At 47.7% G+C, this 20,967-nt stretch overlaps 1 protein-coding gene across 7 annotated transcripts in view; it reads right to left on the minus strand.

Annotated features, from left to right (window-relative positions):
- The window catches only part of DLGAP2 (DLG associated protein 2), a 776,206-nt gene that overhangs the window by 330,705 nt on the left and 424,534 nt on the right, over positions 1-20,967 (minus strand). The gene's annotated exons all lie outside the window — the stretch shown is intronic.

A 20,967-nucleotide genomic window follows, 5' to 3' on the forward strand; every position in this document is an offset into this window, starting at 1 on the left:
GACCCGTCCCTCTGTGTCAGACTCAGCAGGACAGACCGAGGTGTTTGGGGGTCGCAGCACTCACCAACACGTCAGAAAATTACAGCAGTAAACACAAGTGCAATGCCTTCCAAGATACATATTCTTTATGGAAAAGAAGTCAGACTTTGGGGCCACGTCCGTCACTCTGCGGCGACTTGCCCCTGGGGCTCTAGCAGAGGCTCGACACTGGCGTTTCTAGCAGGGACTAGACACTAGCAGGGGACGCTGGCATACTCCACGTGGGGATGGGAGGCTGAGCGACAAATGGTTCAAGCAGCCCATCACGTGGCCAGCCCCAGGCAGTCAGGGGAACGCCAGCCTCCTCCTCCAAACCCAAGGAGCAGCAACAGGCTCACAGAGGAGACAGCATCTGGACTGAGTCTCGAAGAACAAGTAGGACTTTCAATAGAGAGAAAGACGGGAGGCCAACACCGCAGTCAGAGGACAGGCACGAAGTGTGCTTGGAGGACAAGCTGGTGGGAGCTGGTGTCCCCTGTGGTGGGGGAACACATCCTGCACAGTTTGGGGAGGGAACTGAAAATTACAGAAGGAGCTCAGACTCATTACTCACATAAAATCAGGAGCCCAGGATGGTTTCTGAGGAGGACTGGGGAAGTTAGTGATTCTTTAGTGGGATGGCCTGGGTACCCAGGAGGGGCTGGGCAGGGACAGGGAGGGAGCCTGAGCATCTACACTCACCCCGCCCAGCAGGGATATGTGGGTTCATGGGCAGAGGCAGATGAGGGGCAGAGGGGTTTGACGGACGTGGCAGAGAAGGCAGAACTGTCCTTCAAAACAAAGTGGACTTGGAACTCCTCTGACTTCCTGGACCTCAGCCTGATCATATCAGGGGGTAAATCGCTGTGCTGGCCCTTCCCGACAGGCCCCGAGCTCAGTGTCCGCTCCAGCTGTGGAGCTGGACTGACCGGGCCTCTACTCTCTGACGCACAAAAGTGAAGCCCAGGGCTCAACGACTCTGCATTGCAAAGGTGGTGAGGCCAGAAAACGGGGACCCAGAGGTTCTGAAGAAGAGAGTGTGACCGGGCGCATGGGAGCTTGCGTCCTCTGACACCGTGCCAGAGCTCAGTCCAGGGAGCACACAGACACGGTCCAGGATGGAGGCGGGGGTGGGGTGATGGGGGGCAGTGGACACGGCACCAAACAAGGGTGCAACCCTGCAGCGTCCATGGCTGGCATCCGTCATCAAAGCACAGGTAAGCCACCAGCACACACCACCTCCAACTGAGGGTCTACAGGAAACAAAAATGAGGGTCTTTCGCTTGGGGACACAGCGACATCCCAGGAGCTCACTCCAACGCCCAAGGCCCCTGTGCTGCTCTGGGTTTCAGAAGATACAGCACTGTCCACCCTCTGCATGGTCACTATGCGTACGATGCAGAGTGCATTCCAGGCAGTGGTGGGAACCCCTCGTCACCCCTCTGTGGATGTCGCCACGGTGGCTGTCAGCATTAAGGGGATCTGTCCGAGGCCACATAATGGCAGAGTCCCCAGCCCTGGCTCTCGTCAGGGTGACAGGATAGAGCCGAAACGGAACTGCTCCCAGGGACTCCGGGAGGCACGTGTGTCTACGGGGAAGAAAGGGGGGACAGCTCAGGTCTCCCCAGGGGACCACAGAACTGGGGAAGGAGACTTGGGGAGGGGCAGCCATGACTTTAGAGTCTCGCACTTAGGAGAGCCAGATTACCTGTCAGCTCACCTCAGCCAAGACCACCGTCCACCCCTGCCCCTACATGGCACCAGAACCCAACACCAGGCTGCTGGAGCAGGAGGTAAATCAGAAACGGGCTTTTACCACTCGTTGTGAAGGGCTAACCTAAATTTGCACCAGAACGGACCCACAGACACAGGATTCTCTGAATGTCCAATCCCCACCGCAGGCGGGATATGGTCAGAATCACCCACCAGGTTCAAAGCACAGTGACTGCACAGTAACACCTAGAGCACAGGAATTAAAACCTTTGGTGAACTCAAAATCTGTGGGTCAGAGGGCACCAGGAGTCTGGGGAAAGGTGTCCCTTTGGCCACCGGCATGTTAACTTCTCTAGAGTCCAAGTCTTGTGCAAATGTCATTTCTGAGTCCACCATTAATGGCTCCAGGCCTTATCCTTAAGTTATTTCCAGCAAGATCATTCCCTGCGTTCTTAAATATTTTTTTTAATTTATTAATTTGACAGAGAGAAATCACAAGTAGTCGGAGAGGCAGCCAGAGAGAGAGAGAGAGGGAAGCGGGCTCTCCTCTCAGCAGAGAGCCCGATGCGGGACTCGATCCCAGGACCCTGAGATCATGACCTGAGCCGAAGGCAGCGGCTTAACCCACTGAGCCACCCAGGCGCCCCCCTGCGTTCTAAGTGAGTCACCTTGCACTTCCCTTAAGTCCATTGGAGCCTCCCGCCCCAGGCTGCAGGACGATCAGGGAAGCAGTGAGGTTCTCCCATTGTCTACAGCACGTGCGTCCTTGGGCAGCATCCTTGGGGAGCCCAACTCCGCCATGAGGTGAGTGACCCCCAGGAGCACCCAAACTCTACCCGCTTGAGTCTGGAGTGCAGAAGGAGGGAAGGTTTCAGGGTGAGGGAACCCACCCCCCGGCACACAGAGGACTGCTGGGTCAAAGCTAGTCCCAGTTTGCTGGGATCACAGACACGGCCATCAGAAGACGCTCCACGCTGCAGGTTAGCAGCTCGCCCCGCGCGGGAGGCTGAGGGCCTGGTGAGGTAGGGCTGGCTATGCCGCGGGTTTCCTCCCGGTGGCCATGAGCCGAGGCTCCGGAGGCGCTTTCCCTTCTGAACCTTCCTCCCCGTCCACCCTCACCCACCAGGCTGGGAACGAGTGAAGGACAGTGAGTGTGACGCAGCATGGGGCCTAGGGCTGGGCTGGGCTCCATCAAGGGCAGTTTGGGTCCATGCCTGTCGTGCTCTAGAACCGCGGCCAACCTTGGCCACCTTCATGCCCTCCATCATGCCAGGCTCGCTCCCACCCATGGACCCCATGACAAGGAGAGGAGCATCCGTGGCCCTGGCCTGACGCTTTCTGATTGACAACAGACTGTCTTCCCTAAACAACATCCATAATAAAACAGTCTGGATGCAGACTGGAGTAAAACTTGATCTATTGTGAATTCATCATCACCAGCATGGAGTCTCGTGTAAGTTAGGAGAAGACTCTACTAATTTATGCTAATTGACATGAGACAGAATTCTGCCGGGTGATTTTACGTGCACATAATCTGTACTTGAACCAGACGCAGCCTGGCAAGAACAGGCTTGTTCCCCAAGCTCCAGACGTGAGCAGTGACAGCCTAGTCCACCCTTCCTTTGGCAGAAGGTGTTACCCTGCTTTCCTCGGCCCAAGAAGTGCCTCGGTATGAATCCAGAGGCACTGTATCTGGGGTGGACCCTGTGGATCGCTGCAGGTGTTTTTAGAGGGGGCTTGGGCCGGGGTGGGAAGCAGGAGCACGTGCAGTGACTCTCCCACCCGAGGCGCGTGGGCCCCGTGACACCCCCACGCTGCCTCCCACCTCTGTGACAGCCAGGGCTGCAGGATGACACATGGAAACCATCCCCTGCCCCCGGAGCCCACTGAGGGAGTGGCTGACACGCATCCAGCTGCTCAGGCTGGCGGCCAGGCTCCCAGCATGGCCAACTGCAAGCTCCCTGGGAGTAGGACCCACTTTGCAGAGCCCATGGAGGTGAGGAATATCGGCGCAGATTCTGCAGAGTCAGCCTGGCTCCAGTGCCAGCAGGAGGCCCAGCCCAGGCCGTGTTCAGTGGGGGCTGGGCTGAGCAGACAGACAAGGGGACAGCAGGCCCAGATCTGCCGCACGGAGGCTGGGGGATCCGCAGACTACAGTCTGGTGCTGGGCTGCCGGGCCAACCAGACTCACTGGCTGCACCTTCCCCCTCCTTGGCCTCGTCCCACTGGGGCCATGACTAACAGGGCCAAGGTCACGCTCCCACGGCTGTCCTCCCAGTCTCAAAGCAGCAGGGGGCTTCCCGGCACTCACCACGGAGAAACGCTCCACTTGGGGAGCCACCCTGGGCGGAATGTGAAGCCATCCTCTGAATGGGGGCTGGGGGCGGCCAGACCTGCAGACGCCACAGAACCAGGGCGCCCTCGTGACTGTGAACACTTCCCAAAACAACAAGGAGCATGACAATGGGGACCCTCCCCACAGATCCCAAGGAACAAGGCGTGCGCTCGCCCACACACTTGCTGGGATAGGGAAACGTGACACTACGACTTCACAGACACATGATAACGTGATGGTAGGTGACCAGGGCTTGACTCAGCAGCTCAAATAACCTGACTGTATGTACATCGACTGAACTCAGTCATCACGAGGTCATACTATGGACTCCTGCGGGCTAAAATGGAAAAATCTCCAACATTCAAAAAAAAAAAAAAAAAAAAAAAAAGAGGAAAGCCATCCGTGGGCTTCTCAATTCTATTTTTGGAAGTGTATCCTTTAATATCTGTCTAACACATACTCCTCCAGAGAGCCCACTCTGCTCCGTGACATGCACTGGCCATACAAGGCTAGGATAGCAAAGCCTAGAATGACCCACGGTGGCTTTTTATCAGAGGTCATTTCTAGGGAGATATCGCAATGGGAGGGGACACATGGGTCAGGGACAAGGGGTATTAATGAAGCTGTCGGGGAACATATGCCCACTTTTAATTTGAAAAGCTTTTTAAAAATGCAAACAGTTTAAGTGAAAGGGAAAACATATTTCTGGCCCCAAATAAGTCCCTAATATTACCTGCCAATACCCTAATATTACCTGCTAATACCCTAATATTACCTGCTAATTCCCTAATATTACCTGCTAATACCCTATTATTACCTGCTAATACTCTAATATTACTGCAAATTCTCTAATATTACCTCCTAATTCTCTAATATTACCTCCTAATTCTCTAATATTACCTGCTAATAGCCTATTATTACCTGCTAATACTCTAATATTACTGCTAATTCCCTAATATTACCTGCTAATTCCCTAATATTACCTGCCAATTCCCTAATATTACTTGCTAATACCCTAATATTACCTGCTGATTCCCTAATATTACCTGCTAATACCCTAATATTACCTGCTGATTCCCTAATATTACCTGCTAATACCCTAATATTACCTGCTAATTCCCTAATATTACCTGCTAATACCCTAATATTACCTGCTAATTCCCTAATATTACCTGCTAATACCCTAATATTACCTGCTGATTCCCTAATATTACCTGCTAATACCCTAATATTACCTGCTGATTCCCTAATATTACCTGCTAATACCCTAATATTACCTGCTAATACCCTAATATTACCTAATTCCCCAATATTACCTGCTAATACCCTAATATTACCTGCTAATACCCTAATATTACCTGCTGATTCCCTGTTATTACCTGCTAATATTCTCCCTCTCCGAGTCGCCCGCGTTCGCCCGCGTCCGGCCCCGAATCACAGCGCGTTCACTGGCCGGCAGGAGCCGCAGGTCCGAGCCCTCGGGCTGACCGGCCAGCAGGCGCGCGGTCACGGAGACCCTGATCCGCAAGCGCAGGACGTGAGCCGTGACCAAGTGGGAGCCGCGTCCAGCGCGTCCAGCCGCCGACCGACAGGGACCAGAAGCCCGTCGCCTGCGCTGCGGGGACCGCGCAGGCGGCGGGAAGGCGAAGCGCGGCGTCAGGTCCCCGGAGGTCAGACCGCTCGGCGCCCGCACCCCCGGCAGGACACGGGAGGGACGAGCGGCGACTCCGGAAACGGACACCGACCGCTTTCTGCAGGTGGGACGCGCAGACGGGCTCCAGGCGACCGCTGCGAAGACGGGCCGCGGCGCGGGCGGCGGGCGGCGGACTTTTCAGGCGGCCCCACGGAAGGACGCCGCGCCCCAGACTCGCCCGGTGCGGCCCGCGGGTCGCGGAAGGACCGGGTGTCCGGGCGCGGCCGAGCTCGCAGGCGTGGAGCGGGGCCGCGGCAGACGGAGCCGAGGGGCGAGCGCTGCGCCCGGGGTCACCTTACACGGCGACCCGCGGCGACCCCACGCGACCCGGGGACCGGCCTCCCTCCTCCGGGAAGAGCCATGCGGGAGCGCGGCAGGGACGGGCGGGGTTCGGGACGCCACACGGGGCCGCGCCGGACACAGAGACGCCGGGTCCCAGCCGGGGGAGCCCGGAGCCGGCCGGAGACCAGGGAGACCGGAGGGACTGACGGCGCATCCCCGACGCCGCACTGAGGAGCGGCCCCAGCTCTCGGCTCCTCCGGCGGAGACCGCGCGGCCGCCATCTTCCTTCCGGTCCTCCGGACTCTACGGGAAGCGCGCAGGGAACAAAAGCAGTTCCGCCTCCGGCAAAGACACGTGAGAATCCCGGCAACAGCGCCCCCTGCAGGAGATCGGCCAGACCGTCCGGCCCGACCGAGCTCGCGGATCAAGAACAGAGGAGCTCCGCGGGGAAAGCAGCGCATGGAATTCAGGGCTCTCTCCGCGATTCTTTAGTCTTGCAAGTTAAAGTAAATGTTGTTAATTTTATTTTTTTCTTATGCTAGTGTTTTTAACTTTTCCTCTTTCCTCTTTTAATGCTTGTTAACTAGTGTATCTTAACAATACCTTTCTAAAAAAATCTTCTTAAACCTTCATTATTATTGTCATATTTTTATCCTTCATTATATCTAACTTTATTTTGTATACATATTGGGTTTTTTCTTCTAAAAAATTTGGGGATATAATTTCTGCAAATAGTTGAAAATATTCCTTAAATCTAGCACAGAGCTTTGTCCCACTCTCCAGCCTGAACAAATTCTCTCCACTTTCTTTTTCCAACCAACTTATCTTATCAACTCCTTCTTTAGTTTTTTGAATTATCATCATTACAATCATATTCCATCCCATCATCATGTTTACACTTAATTTTGTGTGTATGTGTGTGTATATATATAAATATATATAAACAATAATTTATATATTTTTGTATATATATATAGTTTTCTTTCTTTAAATTTTAGGGAGGTAATTTTTTCTAAGACACCAAAATATACCCAAAATCAAGTGGGTGGCTCTCTTCTATTCACCAGTATAATATATATATGCATACATATTTTTTAACTTTTAAAATTTCTTTTTACCCCTTTTCTTCTCACCCTGATTTGGGATCTCTTCTGATTTGGTTGGAGTACATTTTTCTGCAGTCTTTGCCACCCGTTTATTATTTCATTCTCTTGTTCATATATATTTATCTGGATAAAATGACAAGGCAGAAAAACTCACCACAAAAAAAGAATAAGAGGCAGTACTGAAGGCTAGGGCCCTAATCAATACAGACATTGGTAAAATGTCAGATTTAGAGTTCACAAGGATGATTCTCAAGATGCTAGCTGGGCTTGAAAAGGCATGAAAGATATTAGAGAAACCCTGTCTGGAGAAATAAAAGCCCTTTCTGGAGAAATAAAAGAACTGAAATCTAACCAAGCTGAAATCAAAAAAAGCTATTAATGAGGTGCAATAAAAAATGGAGGCTCTTACTGTTAGGATAAATGGGGCAGAAGAGAGAATTGGTGATATCGAAGACCAAATGAAGAGAATGAAGAAGCTGAGCAAAAGAGAAACAAACAACTACTGGACCATGAGGGGAGAATTTGAAAGATAAGTGGTACCATAAGATGAAACAATATCAGAATTGGGATCCCAGAAGAAGGAGAAAGAGAGAGGGGGGCAGAAGGTATGTTGGAGCAAATTATAGAAGAGACTATGCCTAATATGGCAAATGAAACAAGCATCAAAATCCAGAAGGCACACAGAACACCCCTCAAAATCAATAAAAACAGGGCATGGATTGCATGGAGCACTGGGTGTGGTGCAAAAACAATGAATACTGTTACACTGAAAAGAAATTAAATAAATAAATAAATAAATCACACCCCATCATCTAATAGTAAAACTTATAAGTCTTAGTGACAAAGAAAGTCCTGAAAGCAGCTTGAGACAAGAAGTCTGTAACATACAATGGTAAAAATATTAGACTGACAGAAGACTTATCCACAGAGACCTTGCAGGCCAGAAAAAACTAATATGAGATCTTTAGAGCACTAAATGAGAAAAACACGCAGCCAAGAATACTATATCCAGATAGTTTATCATTGAAGGAATGATATCATTGAAGGAAGGACAGACAGAAATGTTCCAGGATAAAGAAAAAAACAAAAATAAACTAAACTAAAAGAATTTGTAAACATCGAATCAGCCCTACAGGAAATATTGAAAGGAGTCCTCTAAGCAAAGAGAGAGCCTAAAAGTAGTAAACAAGAAAGGAACAGAGACAATATACAGTAACAGTCACCTTACAGGCAATACAATGGCACTAAAAATCTATCTTCCCTATCTCTCAATAGTTACCCTGAAAGTAAATGGGCTAAATGCCCCAATCAAAAGACACAGGGAATCAGAATGGATTAAAAAAAAAAAATCAATAAGCTGTCTACAAGAAACTCATTTTAGACCCAAAGACACCTCCAGATTTAAAGTGAGGGGGTAGAAAACAATTTACCATGCTAATGGATATCAAAAGAAAACTGGGGTGGCAATCCTTATATCAGATACATTAGATTTTAAGCCAAAGACTATAATAAGAGATAAGGGAAGACACTATGTCATACTTAAAGGGTCTGCTCAACAGGAAGATCTAACAATTTTAAATATCTATGCCCCTAACATGGGAGCAGCCAACTATATAAACCAATTAATAACAAAATCAAAGACACATATCAACAATAATACAATAATAATTGGGGACTTTACACCCTCATCACTGAAATGGACAGATCATCCAAACAAAAGATCAACAAGGGGGCTGCCTGGGTGGCTCAGTGGGTTAAGCCTCTGCCTTCAGCTCAGGTCATGATCTCGGGGTCCTGGGATCAAGTCCCGCATCCAACTCTCTGCTAGGCAGGGAGCCTGCTCCTTTCTCTCTCTCTCTCTACTTGTGATCTCTCTCTGTCAAATAAATAAAATCTTTTTAAAAAATCAACAAGGAAATAAAAGCTTTAAATGACACACTGGACCAGATGGACATCACAGATATATTCAGAACATTCCATTCCAAAGCAACAGAATACATATCATATTCTTCTCTAGTGCACATGGACATTCTCCAGAATAGATCACATCCTGGGCCACAAATCAGGTCTCACCTGGTACCAAAAGATTGGGATCATTCCCTGCATATTTTCAGACCACAATGCTCTGAAGCTAGAACTCAATCACAAGAGGAAAGCTGGAAAGAACTCAAATACAGGGAGGCTAAAGAGCATCCTACTAAGGAATGAATGGGTCAACCAAGAAATTATAGAAGAATTTTAAATATTCATGGAAACAAATGATAATGAAAACATAACTGTTAAAAATCAGTGAGACACAGCAAAGTCAGTCCTGAGAGGAAAGTATATAGTAATACAAGCCTTTCCCAAGAAGCAAAAACAGTCTCAAATACACAACCTAACCCTACACCTACAGGAGCTGGAGAAAGAACAGCAAAGAAAGCCTAAACACAGCAGGAGAGGAGAAAAAATAAAGAGCAGATATGAATGAAATAGAAACCAGAAGAACAGCAGAACAAATCAATGAAACTAGGAGCTGGTGCTTTGAAAGAATTAATAAGATTGATAAACCCCTGGTCAGACTTAACAAAAATAAAAGAGGAAGGACCCAAATGAATAAAATCATGAATGAAAGAGGAGAGATCACAACCAACACCAAAGATTTACAATTACAAGAACATATGAGCAACGTTACACCAGCAAATAAGACAATCTTGAAGAAATGGATGCATTCCTAGAGATCTGTAAACTACCAAAACTGAACCAGGAAGAAATAGAAACTCTGAACAGACCCATAACCACTAGGGAGATTGAAGCAGTCATCAAAAATCTCCCAACAAACAAGAGCCCAGGGCCAGATGGCTTCCCAAGGAAATTCTACCAAACATTTAAAGAAGAATTAATACCTATTCTCCTGAAACTGTTCCAAAAAAATAGAAATGGAAGGAAATTTTCCAAACTCATTTAATGAGGCCAGCATTACCTTATCCCAAAACCAGACAAAGACCCCACCAAAAAGGAGAATTACAGACCAATATCCTTGATGAACATGGATGCAAAAATTCTCACCAATATACTAGCCAATATGATCCAACAGTACCTTAAAAGGATTATTCACCATGACCAAGTGGGATTTATCCTAGAGCGGCAAGTTTGGTTCAACATCCACAAATCAATCCATGTGATATAACACATTAATAAAAGAAAGAACAAGAACCATATGATACCCTCAATAGATGCTGGAAAAGCATTTGAAAAAGTATAGCATCCTTTCTTGATCAAAACTCTTCAAAATATAGGGATAGAGGGCACATACCTCAATATTATCAAAGCCATCTCTGAAAAACCCACAACAAACATCATTCTCAATGGAGAAAAACTGACAGCTTTTCCACTAAGGTCAGGAACATGGCAGGGATGTCCACTATCACCACTGCTATTCAACATAGTACTAGAAGTCCTGGCCTTGGCGTTAAGACAACAAAAAGAAATTAAAGGCATCCAAATCAGCAAAGAAGAAGTCAAACTATCATTCTTTGCTGATGATATGATACTATATGTGGAAAACCCGAAAGACTCCACTCCAAAACTGCTAGAACTTGTACAGGAATTCAGTAAAGTGTCAGGATATAAAATCAATGCACAGAAATCAGTTTCATTTCTATACACCAACAACAAGAGAGAAGAAAGAGAAATTAAGGAGTTGATCCCATTTACAGTTGTACCCAAAACCGTAAGATACCTAGGAATAAACCTAACCAAATAGGCAAAGGATCTGAACTCAGAAAACTATAAAGTACTCATGAAAGAAATTGAGGCAGACACAAAGAAATGGAAAAATATTCCATCCTCATGGATTGGACAGACAAATATTGTGAAAAAATCTACATTATCTAAAGCAATCTACACTTTAATGCAATCCCTATCAAAATACCAACAATTTTCTTCAAAGAAATGGAACAAATAATCCTAAAATTTATATGGAAACAGAAAAGACCCTGAATAGCCAGAGGAATGTTGAAAAAGAAAGCCAAAGTTGGTGGCAACACAATTCCAGACTTCAAGCTCTATTACAAAGCTGTCATCATCAAGACAGTATGGTCCTGGCATGAAAACAGACACATAGACCATTGGAATAGAATAGAGAGCCCAGAAATAGACTCTCAACTCTATGGTCAACTAATCTTTGAGAAAGCAGGAAAGAATGTCCAATGGAAAAAAGTCCCTTCAACAAATGGTGTTGGGAACACAGGACAGCCACAAGAATAAAACAGGATCATTTCCTTATACCTTGCTCCTTAAATTCAAAATGGATGAAAGACCTTAATGTGAGGAATCCATCAAAATCCTTGAGGAGAACACAGGCAGCAATCTCTTCAACCTTAACGGCCGCAACTTCTTCTTAGAAACATTGCCAAAGGCAATGGAAGCAAGGACAAAAATGAACTACTGGGACTTCAAGATCAAAAGCTTTTGCACAGCAAAGGAAATAGTCAACAAAACCAAAAGAAAACTGACAGAATGGGAGAAGATATTTGCAAATGACATATCAGATAAAGGGCTAGTGTCCAAAATCTATAAAGAACTTCTCAAACTCAACACCCAAAGAACAAATAATCCAATCAAGAAATGGGCAGAAGACATGAACAGACATTTCTGCGAAGAAGACATCCAGATGGCCAACGGACACATGAAAAGGTGCTCCACATTACTCGGCATCAGGGAAATACAAATCAAAACCACAATGAGATCCCACCTCACACCAGTCAGAATGGCTAAAATTAACAAGTCAGGAACCGACAGATGCTGGCGAGGATGAGGAGAAAGGGGAACCCTCCTACACTGTTGGTGGGAATGCACTTGTGCAGCCACTCTGGAAAATAGAATGGCAGTTCCTCAAAAAGTCAAAAATAGAGCTACCCTACAACCCAGCAATCACACTACTGGGTATTTAACCTAAAGATACAAATGTAGTGATCTGAAGGGGCACGTGCACCTGAATGTTTATAGCAGCAATGTCCACAACAGCCAAACTATGGAAAGAAGCTAGATGTTCATCAACAGATGAATGGATAAATAAGATGTGGGGTATGTGTGTGTGTATAAAATATATATAAATGAATACTATATTGTATATTATCTATATATAGGTATATATGTGTATATATATATATATATGTATATATATATATATTATGCAGCCATCAAAAGAAATGAAATCTAGAGGGTATTATGCTGAGTGAATAAAGTCAATCAGAGAGAGAAAATTATCATATGATCTCCCTGATACGAAGAATTTGAGAGGCAAAGTGGAGGGTTTGGGAGGTAGGGAAGGAAAAAATGAAACAAGATGGGATCAGGAGGGAGACATACCATAAGAGACTCTTAATCTCACAAAACAAACTGAGGGTTTTTGGAGGGACGGTAGGGAGAGGGTGGCTGGGTGATGGACACTGGGGAGGGCATGTGCTATGGTGAGTGCTGTGAAGTGTGTAAGCCTGACAATTCACAGACCTGTACCCCTGGGGCTAATAATACATTATATGTTAATTTAAAAAAAAATCCCGTCATACGGGTCGACGCTGAGGAGAGAAGCTTGTCCAGTGTAGGATGAGCTCCGCCTGAGGGAGGGAAGTGGGTTTCAGAAGCAAGTGCAGCCCCAAAGGTAAGCCGGCTTTGCGGGACCAGCGGGAGTCGTGTGGGTCAGTTACAGCCTTCTTGGGAAAGGCGTCACATAAAGGAGGAAGAAACTATGCACATTCTGTCTCTAACCATTTTCAAAATATTTTATTAAGCAGAAGACTGTTGGGTGCCAGCCTTTCTCATCTTTTAATGTGCACACCAAAAATACAGAACATCAGCAAAATGGCAGAAAAATTCATTTGGGGTTCTTCAGTACTTGAGGAATACGAGAGCAGAAATCACACGAGACACGAAATGGTCAGGCAACAAGCTGACTGCACGCAGGCTCCCCTCTCAGTGACGATGGCCACAGCATCGTTCCCTCAATGAGGTAACTGCACGTAAGCAGAATTCCAAATGCACTTGTTTCATATAAAATGTGAACATGTGAAGGCAAACCCAGAAATTGGTAGCTTTCGTAAAGCAGTGGGTCAGAGGGGACCAGACACGAAGGCCTTGTACGGATGTCTGGAAAGCATGGCTGGCTGGTCATGGACATCTACTCAGGAGGCATCACAGCACATACAGCTTCATGATCATTGCTGACGTGTGATGCTCAAATACCAGAGGTACCTCCTGGCCCCCCTCCCCCTTGAGTACTGAGGCTCTCCCACACTCCTCGCGGCATGGGTGTGAGAGGGACACAGTTGTGACCAGAACAGGAACACACCATTGGGGAACATCTGACCATCCACAACTGTGGGAGCAGCAGGTGCACAGCACAGACGGGAAACCCGCCAGCTGCCCCGTACCGTGTCCCCTGAACTCACCTCTCAGCCCTCCCCATTCCAGGTATCAAATCCCTAAATGTCATATTGGACTCAGGAATGTTTCTGGGAAGCTGATTCCCCTTCAGAGTAAGCTTGACAAGAAAGTTAAATAACTGATGGGAAGGTCTGAAGAAAAACCGGGTCCCGATGTTATTCACTCGAGTGTATGCTCACGGGCAGGCAGAGGTGCGCCGGGACCAGGGCTCACCGTAGAGTAAATGGCTCGTCTGTGAATAATCAATGGGTCAGTCTATTCTCTGCCATTTTTGTGTATGAAACTCAAAGATCCTCACAACCCCAGTCTTACTAACTCCCACGACAACTCTGGGTAAATAACCAGCATCCTTAGGTCTTTTGTTCAGTCAGGACAAGAGGAGCCTGCAGAAAGGAAGTTGCTGGCCAGTCGCGCAGGCAAGTTCATGGCCAGGACCACAACTGACTTCCGTTTGTTTGCAGGAAGCTGTTCCTGAAAGACATCCCAGGTGCCCACGAATTCTGAACGTGAGGTCCTCTGGGCACTCCCGTCCTTGCCATCAATAACACACATAAGCCATCTCCCCTGTTACTTTAGCTACTGTCCAGGGGACAGTGGGAACGAAGCTTGTGTTAAGCCTGATTTCTGGGTTCCAAGGACCTTTCCTAGCTCATGGTCCCCTCTCCTGAACACCCGCGCCCCAGGGTCCTGCTCATGGCCTGCATGGATCTCCCCTTCCCTGAGCCCAGGCTGGAGCCCCAGGCCCGCCGACGCTGTGACGTGCAGCCACAGCAGAGCCCCAGCGTTCCTGCAGGGATGCCTCCCCCAGTCCCGGCCACCCCCTGCACACTCAGCCGCTCTCTCCCGCCACAGCGCCCTGCCCCCAGCACGTGCATGGTCACTGCTGCCCAGCACACCACAGCCTCCTGATGGGCGTTCCTGTGGGCCGCCAGGGGTCCTTGGAGCACACCCACGTCTATGCTCCCTGCAGTCAGGCGCGGAGGTCCTCACCCCCACAATTAGCTCATGGAGCATGACGTCTGTGTGATGCCTCTGTGTGTAGCCTGGGTGCGAATTCCCTTCCCAGTGAGGGCTGAAAAAGGTTCTGCTGCATGCAGGGGCCACTCTGTGTTTATCCGTTTGCCCGTCTGTGGATGCTTGAGATGCCTCTGCTTTCTGGCTACGGTGAGTCGTGCTGCTATGAACACAGTGTGCAAGTACCAGAAACCTGGCTTCCGTTCCTGGAGGGCATGTCCTCTAAAGTGTGGGGGCTGAGCCATTCGTGCTAGGGACTGAATGTTTGTATCCACCCCCCAAAATTCACAGGCTGAAATGGAGTCCCAAAAGTGACAGCGTTAGGAGGTGGGACCTTTGGAAAGTGACAAGGTCACGATGGTGGAGCCTCCAAGATGGGCTCAGCGCCCTCATCCAGTGGAGCCCAGCGATCTGCCCTCTCTCTCTGTACCCTGTGAGGACCGCCCAGGAGAGGTCCTCGCCCGGAACCAACTGCACTGACACCTGCTCTCAGACTCCCAGGCTCCAGAAACCCAAGTTTCTGGTCTAGAAACCCCTCCCCCAGTTACAGAGTCCAAACCAACCGAGACCATCCTTCCTGCTGTCACTAAGGTGAGCCACCAAAGACACTCATATGGTTCTAACCCTGGTGACTCCTGCTGCCCGATGATGCCACGCTGACCCCGCCCCCCCACTGCTCAAGCCCAGAGAGGAAGAGTCTCAAGTCCTGCCGATTACATCTGCAGCAAGGGAAGACAGATGGACTGGTGGTCGGGCTTTCCTTTCTTTTACTTTGTACCGACTCCAGTGTTTACAGGGTGTTTCAGCCTCACATCCAAATGGAGTGGCAGGTGCAGGGATGTCCCCTAAGTCCCGGCCTCCCCGTCTCCAGAGTTTCCCCCACCCCCGCACCCGCAGCAGATGGCACACTTGTCACCACTGATGAGCCACGCGCACCCTCATCGCCCACAGGTTCCCTTGTGGTGCCGTACTCTCTGCGGGTTCAGAGTCCCATACCCACCATTACAGTGAGTTGTATCTGCGTCACAGGGTCACACAGGGTACGCCGCCCCACAGATCTTTAGATGCACTGTTTCCACTCAGCGCGGACGGTATGGGTGGTCCCTTGTATCTCACCGTGACTCACAGAGTTGACCAAGGCTAACACGGACGGGTCGGCTTTGATTATTTCCCTTCCCGCCTACATCTGACGCATCATTAGTCCTCTCACACCGCAAGTCCAGGATTTATCACGAACCCACTCCCTGGCTCCATCCCTACCGCCAACGCCATGTCTCCGAGTGACCTGGTACTGACCGCACATCAGGGAGCCTCCTGGCTGCTCCCAGGTCCAGCTTGGAGTTCAAGGCTCCAATTCTGCAGTGCACGTCTGACTGCGCTGCACCCTCTGGGCCCTCTGGCCGGTTCCCCTCCCTCTTAGGAGAGCAGCTGAACGTCTCCCAGTGCCGGCGAGGCTCTGACCCCTGCTCCTCTGATGCTGGCACTGGCTACAGGGCTCTATCCTCAACGTACTGAGGGAGAGGGCTTGCATCTGCGGTACCCTCTCCAGAATGTTCTTCTTCCAGACCTCCACACAGAGCTGCCTCCCCTGCCGTGAGGAATACACCCTAGACCCATCTGCTGTCCTTGTCTATCCCTGGCCCTGGCTCACGTCCAGCCTCTAACTCTGTACTGACACCCTGGTGAGCTTGGAGAAAGCTCTGACATTGCTCTCTCCCCACACAGCAGACCACGACCCCAGCCTGCCTCCTGTTCATCATGCTCCTCTCTCTGTCGCCCAGTCTGCAACAGTGCCTGACACACAAGAGACACTCCATGAAAATGGGCTCAGTAAATCAGAATGCACACAGCTCTCCTCACCATGAGGAGTGGCATCAGCAAACCGCACAGAAGGTGCGCAATGGTCAGGACTCCGCTAGCCAGAGGTAAGGCAGGGCCATGTGCCATGTCTTAGACGGGACACGGCACCTGCGAGGCCCAGGCTACAAGATGCACCAGACAAGGGTGTGAGCTGAAACAGAGAGCGGGGACACGTGAACAAACAAGGAGATGGACCAGCTGCCCAGTGTGATGAGAAACAGAGCCTGGGGGCAGGCAGCCCCCTCAGGGACCACTCGTCCGCCAGCATCTGAGAGCTTCGGGACACAAGTGTGCCAGGCTGACCTCTTCAGCTCCTCTGCTGGGCACTCGCCTCTGACTAACATCTGGTGCTCGCCCCTCCCCGAGGACCAGTCCCGGCTGCCAGTTCCCACCAGCGCTGCAGGCACAACCAGTCACAGCTTCTTCCTTTGGGTCACAGGGTTCTCTCCCGGCCAGTTAGTGATGGAGGGTGTGTTCTTCTCTCTCGACTGGAGGTGTTCAGAGGCCAAGGCTGGGTCTCCCCAGAACCTGTGCCCAGATAGGTTTCAGCATCAGAACAATCTTTTAAAATAAAGACTCCATTCCTTCCTCCCCAAGATTTACATTAATTCTTGTCAATCCAACATCATAACGTTGACATTCCTTATGTGTTCTGTGTCATACCAACGAGACTTACATGAATATGTACTCAGTGGCCAGAGTACTGCTTCCATACGGACCCAAGTATAAATATGCAGACACATGTATGGGTACTATATTATATATAAAGACATAACATATTCAAACACAAATACAAATACATAAAAACATATATAATCCTATGCACACTTCTGTTTGAATGCCTCACTCCTACAAATCAGCACATAGAGACAGACTCGCACGCACAAGTACGTGAGTGTACGCAGCATGTGTCCTCCCGCTGTGGAATGGCCCATTAACAGGTGCTCTTGCTCCAAAGACTAAGTGTTCAGTCATGTTCTGTGTAGACTTCTGATCATCAAAATAAATACTAGCCGCAGAGGACTTGACCTAATTTATTGTCATCAAACTAATGTGAATCTGCATGAAGTAACAAAACCACTACACAGTCTGCAATGCCAGGAGGACTCAGGTGGACGGTGGGCAGGGGCCTGACCACCAGCCCCACAGGTAATGGCAGGTCCAAGCCACTTCCACTTCCACAAGCCATAAATATTTCCACTGGGACCTTTTGTATCAAATATCTTTTCCCTGGCATCAGTGTGTCCTTGGTTTGTTCAAAAAGTGTCAGCAAAATATCACTTATTTTTAAGCCTAAAGCTTTCTTTGTTCATGGCGAGGTAATCACTTATCATGGCAGGATCCGCAGGAGCGGATGAGCAAGGCGTAATTTAGTACCATGGACAGAGGCTGTCATTTCTCCGTCCTGTCGGATCCTCGCTCATACTGCTGTACAGAAAGAACACCACTGCAAGATTTAAGACAATATTCACTAGGTGGAGGCTGTCATACTTTAATTTTACTTGAACTGGTATTTTCTATTTTTTGGCCCATCATAGCCTATTTCTTCTCCATTTCTGTCACTTGTAGACAGTGGATGAAGTTGAAAGGCAGTGAATCCTACCTGACAAAGTGTAGGGTCTTTACAGATGTTTTTGAATTTATCTTGAGTTTATTTTTCAAAGAGAATAAGTCCTTGTGATAGTTCAGACTATATGAAATGTTACCTTGAGTTGGGGCCAAACACAGCTCTAATGGAAGCCTTGTCTTCAAGTCTGAAAGGGATTTAAAATACGGACACCTAAAATCATATTAATGCTGCAACCCTGGGTAAGAGGGCACCAGTGACCCCCAAATTCAGAGGGGCAGCTGAGTTGAAAAAGGCTGAGTTGAAATGCTGCTAACAGATTCACTGAGATCTTGGCAGCCCGGGACACGTCATACCAGTAGAAAGGCACGGAGAGAAGGAAGAGGGGTGAAAACCTGAAAAGCAATAACACAGCTGAAAGCATCATCAGTCCAACTTCTTATGGTCCGGAACAGCAGTAGGATGGGTGGGAGCCCATGAACAGACTTCCAGATTGGACTGAAAGTATCTAGAACTCTTTCAGCTTTAGGATAATTTCTCTCCTTAATTTATTTTGTTTGGGTCAATCATGTACAACCTGAACATTAAAGCAACCAAATTTAATAGGTGATTACAAAGTGTTCAGAAGACACATTTGGGGACCTGATTCACAGCACACTTAATGTATTTGAGGACCCAAATGTGTTCATCTGAGTTGAAAGGTAGTCACATGTCATACACAAATAACAGGAACAAAATTCAACACAAAATTTAAATATGGAAGTTAAAAGAAGCATTACTCCCTTGCTCTAATCCTGTCAGTAGGTCCATTTCCTACATGACACAGCCTTTGCTTGTCAGCAAGAAACAGAAAGTACCTCTCTCTCTTTCTGTTAGGCTACACCTGACCCACACCGGACCACTCCACGCTCTCTCACCAAGCCAGGCCGTTCTGTAGCGCTGGGTGCCTGCACATTCTACGTGTTGTTCATGAGTGTGTCCTTCTGCCCTTCTTTGCCTGGCAAATGACTCCTCCTCCTTCTTGCCTAGCAATTTTTTAAAAGAACAGCTCTGTTCAGATATTACTTATATACCACTGACTTCACCCGCTTTCAGAGCACAATTCAGTGGTTTTCAGCATATTCACAGAGTTGTGCAGTCAGTGCCACATCCTGTGCCCTTTACCAATCAACCTCTAGTCCCTCCTCTTCCCGGCCCCTGGAAACCACTCATCTAATTGCTGTCTACCCTTGCTCACTCTGCACAATTCATGTGAATGGAGTTCTATGGGGTTTTAATACGTGACTGGCTTCATTTAGCAAAATGTTTGCAAGGTTCATTCTGCTAGAGAATGCATCAGTGCTTCTTCCTCGTGATTGTTAGGAAAAGGTCCACACTATGGATATATCATCATCTATTGACCCATTTCTTGGTTGTTGGATAGTTGGGGTGTTTGCACTTTCTGACCATTATGAATATACCCCTATGAATACTCATGTACAAGTGTCTGAGTGGACCTAGATTTCATTTCTCTTGAATGTACACTAAGGAATAAATTTCTGGTCATATGGTAACTCTATGGTTAACATTTTGAGGAAACACCAAACTGTTTCCCCAAGTGGTTGTACCATTTTATATTCCCCAAAAAACAGGAAGATGTGAGGGTTCCATTTTCTCTATAGTCTTGCCAACACTTATTGTCTCTTTGACTATAGCCATCTCAGTGGGTGTGAAGTGGTATCCCCCAGTAACTTTGATTTGTGTTTCTCTGATGTGTAATGGCATTGCACACATTTCCACGTACATATTGGGCTATTTGTATATTCACAGAAATATCTATGTAAAGTCCTTTGCTCATTCTTTCATTGACTTATTTGTCTATTATTGATTTATAAGAATTCTCTGTAATGTCTAGATACATGCTTTTATTATGTATATGATTAGCAGTTTTCCTTATTCAATGGGTTTTCATTCTCACTTTCTTGATGGTGACCTCTGAAACACAAACATTTTTAATTTTAATAAAACTCTATTAAGTCTTTATCCACCTTTGTTGCTTTTGGTGTCCTATTGAAGAAACCATTACTTATTCTAAAAATCCGAAGATTTATATTCATTGTTCTGTAATTTCAGCTCTTACATTTAAGTCCTTGATGGATTTCAAGTTTTGCACACGGTGTGAGATAGGGGCTCAACTGCATTCTTTTGCATGAGAACATTCAGCACCATTTGTTGAAACCCTATTCGTTGCTTAAGATTTATTTTAAATGTCAGTCATTTCAGAAGTCACCTGTAATTGCCGAGGATGACTTAAATGGCACCTCTGTGTGTTTCCAGAGCATCTCTTTCCAAGTAATACCCGAGTCGCATTAGAACAATTTGTCTTTCTTCCTCGGGAGATTACACATGCTATCTGTACAGCTGTCGGTGCATATCTTCAGTTCACATTCATGCAATGCTGAGTGAAATCGGTCTTTGATGCATTTACACAATGACTATTTGAGCACCTGTGTCATGTGTCCAACACTGGCTGGGAACTGGAGTAACAAAGCTAACTTATCCAGAGGAGAGATACCCATGTGGATGTGTGAATATACCCTGGACCAGGGGCACCTGGGTGGCTCAGTTGGTTAACTGTCCAACTCTTGATTTTGGCTCAGGCCATGATCTCAGCCTCCTGGGATGGAGTCAGGCTCCCTGCTCAGTGGGGAGTCAGCTTTTCTCCCTCTCCTTCTGCCCCTCCCCCTCGTGCTCTTTCTCTCTCTAAAAAAAATCAATCTTAAAAATAAATAAATAAATAAATAAATAAATAAATAAATCCACCCCATACCTGCATCACGTCCTCTGAAACAAGAAAGAACCACCAGCATATAGAAAATCATGAACGTCTGACCACACTGAGGCAGGGCTTGGAACAGGAAGGTCACCCAGGGTCAGATTCCAAGATTTTTAATCTGCTTGTGTAACTTGCTTA

This window comes from Mustela nivalis (genome assembly GCF_964662115.1).
Source record: "Mustela nivalis genome assembly, chromosome: 20".
NCBI classification, from domain to species: domain Eukaryota; kingdom Metazoa; phylum Chordata; class Mammalia; order Carnivora; family Mustelidae; genus Mustela; species Mustela nivalis.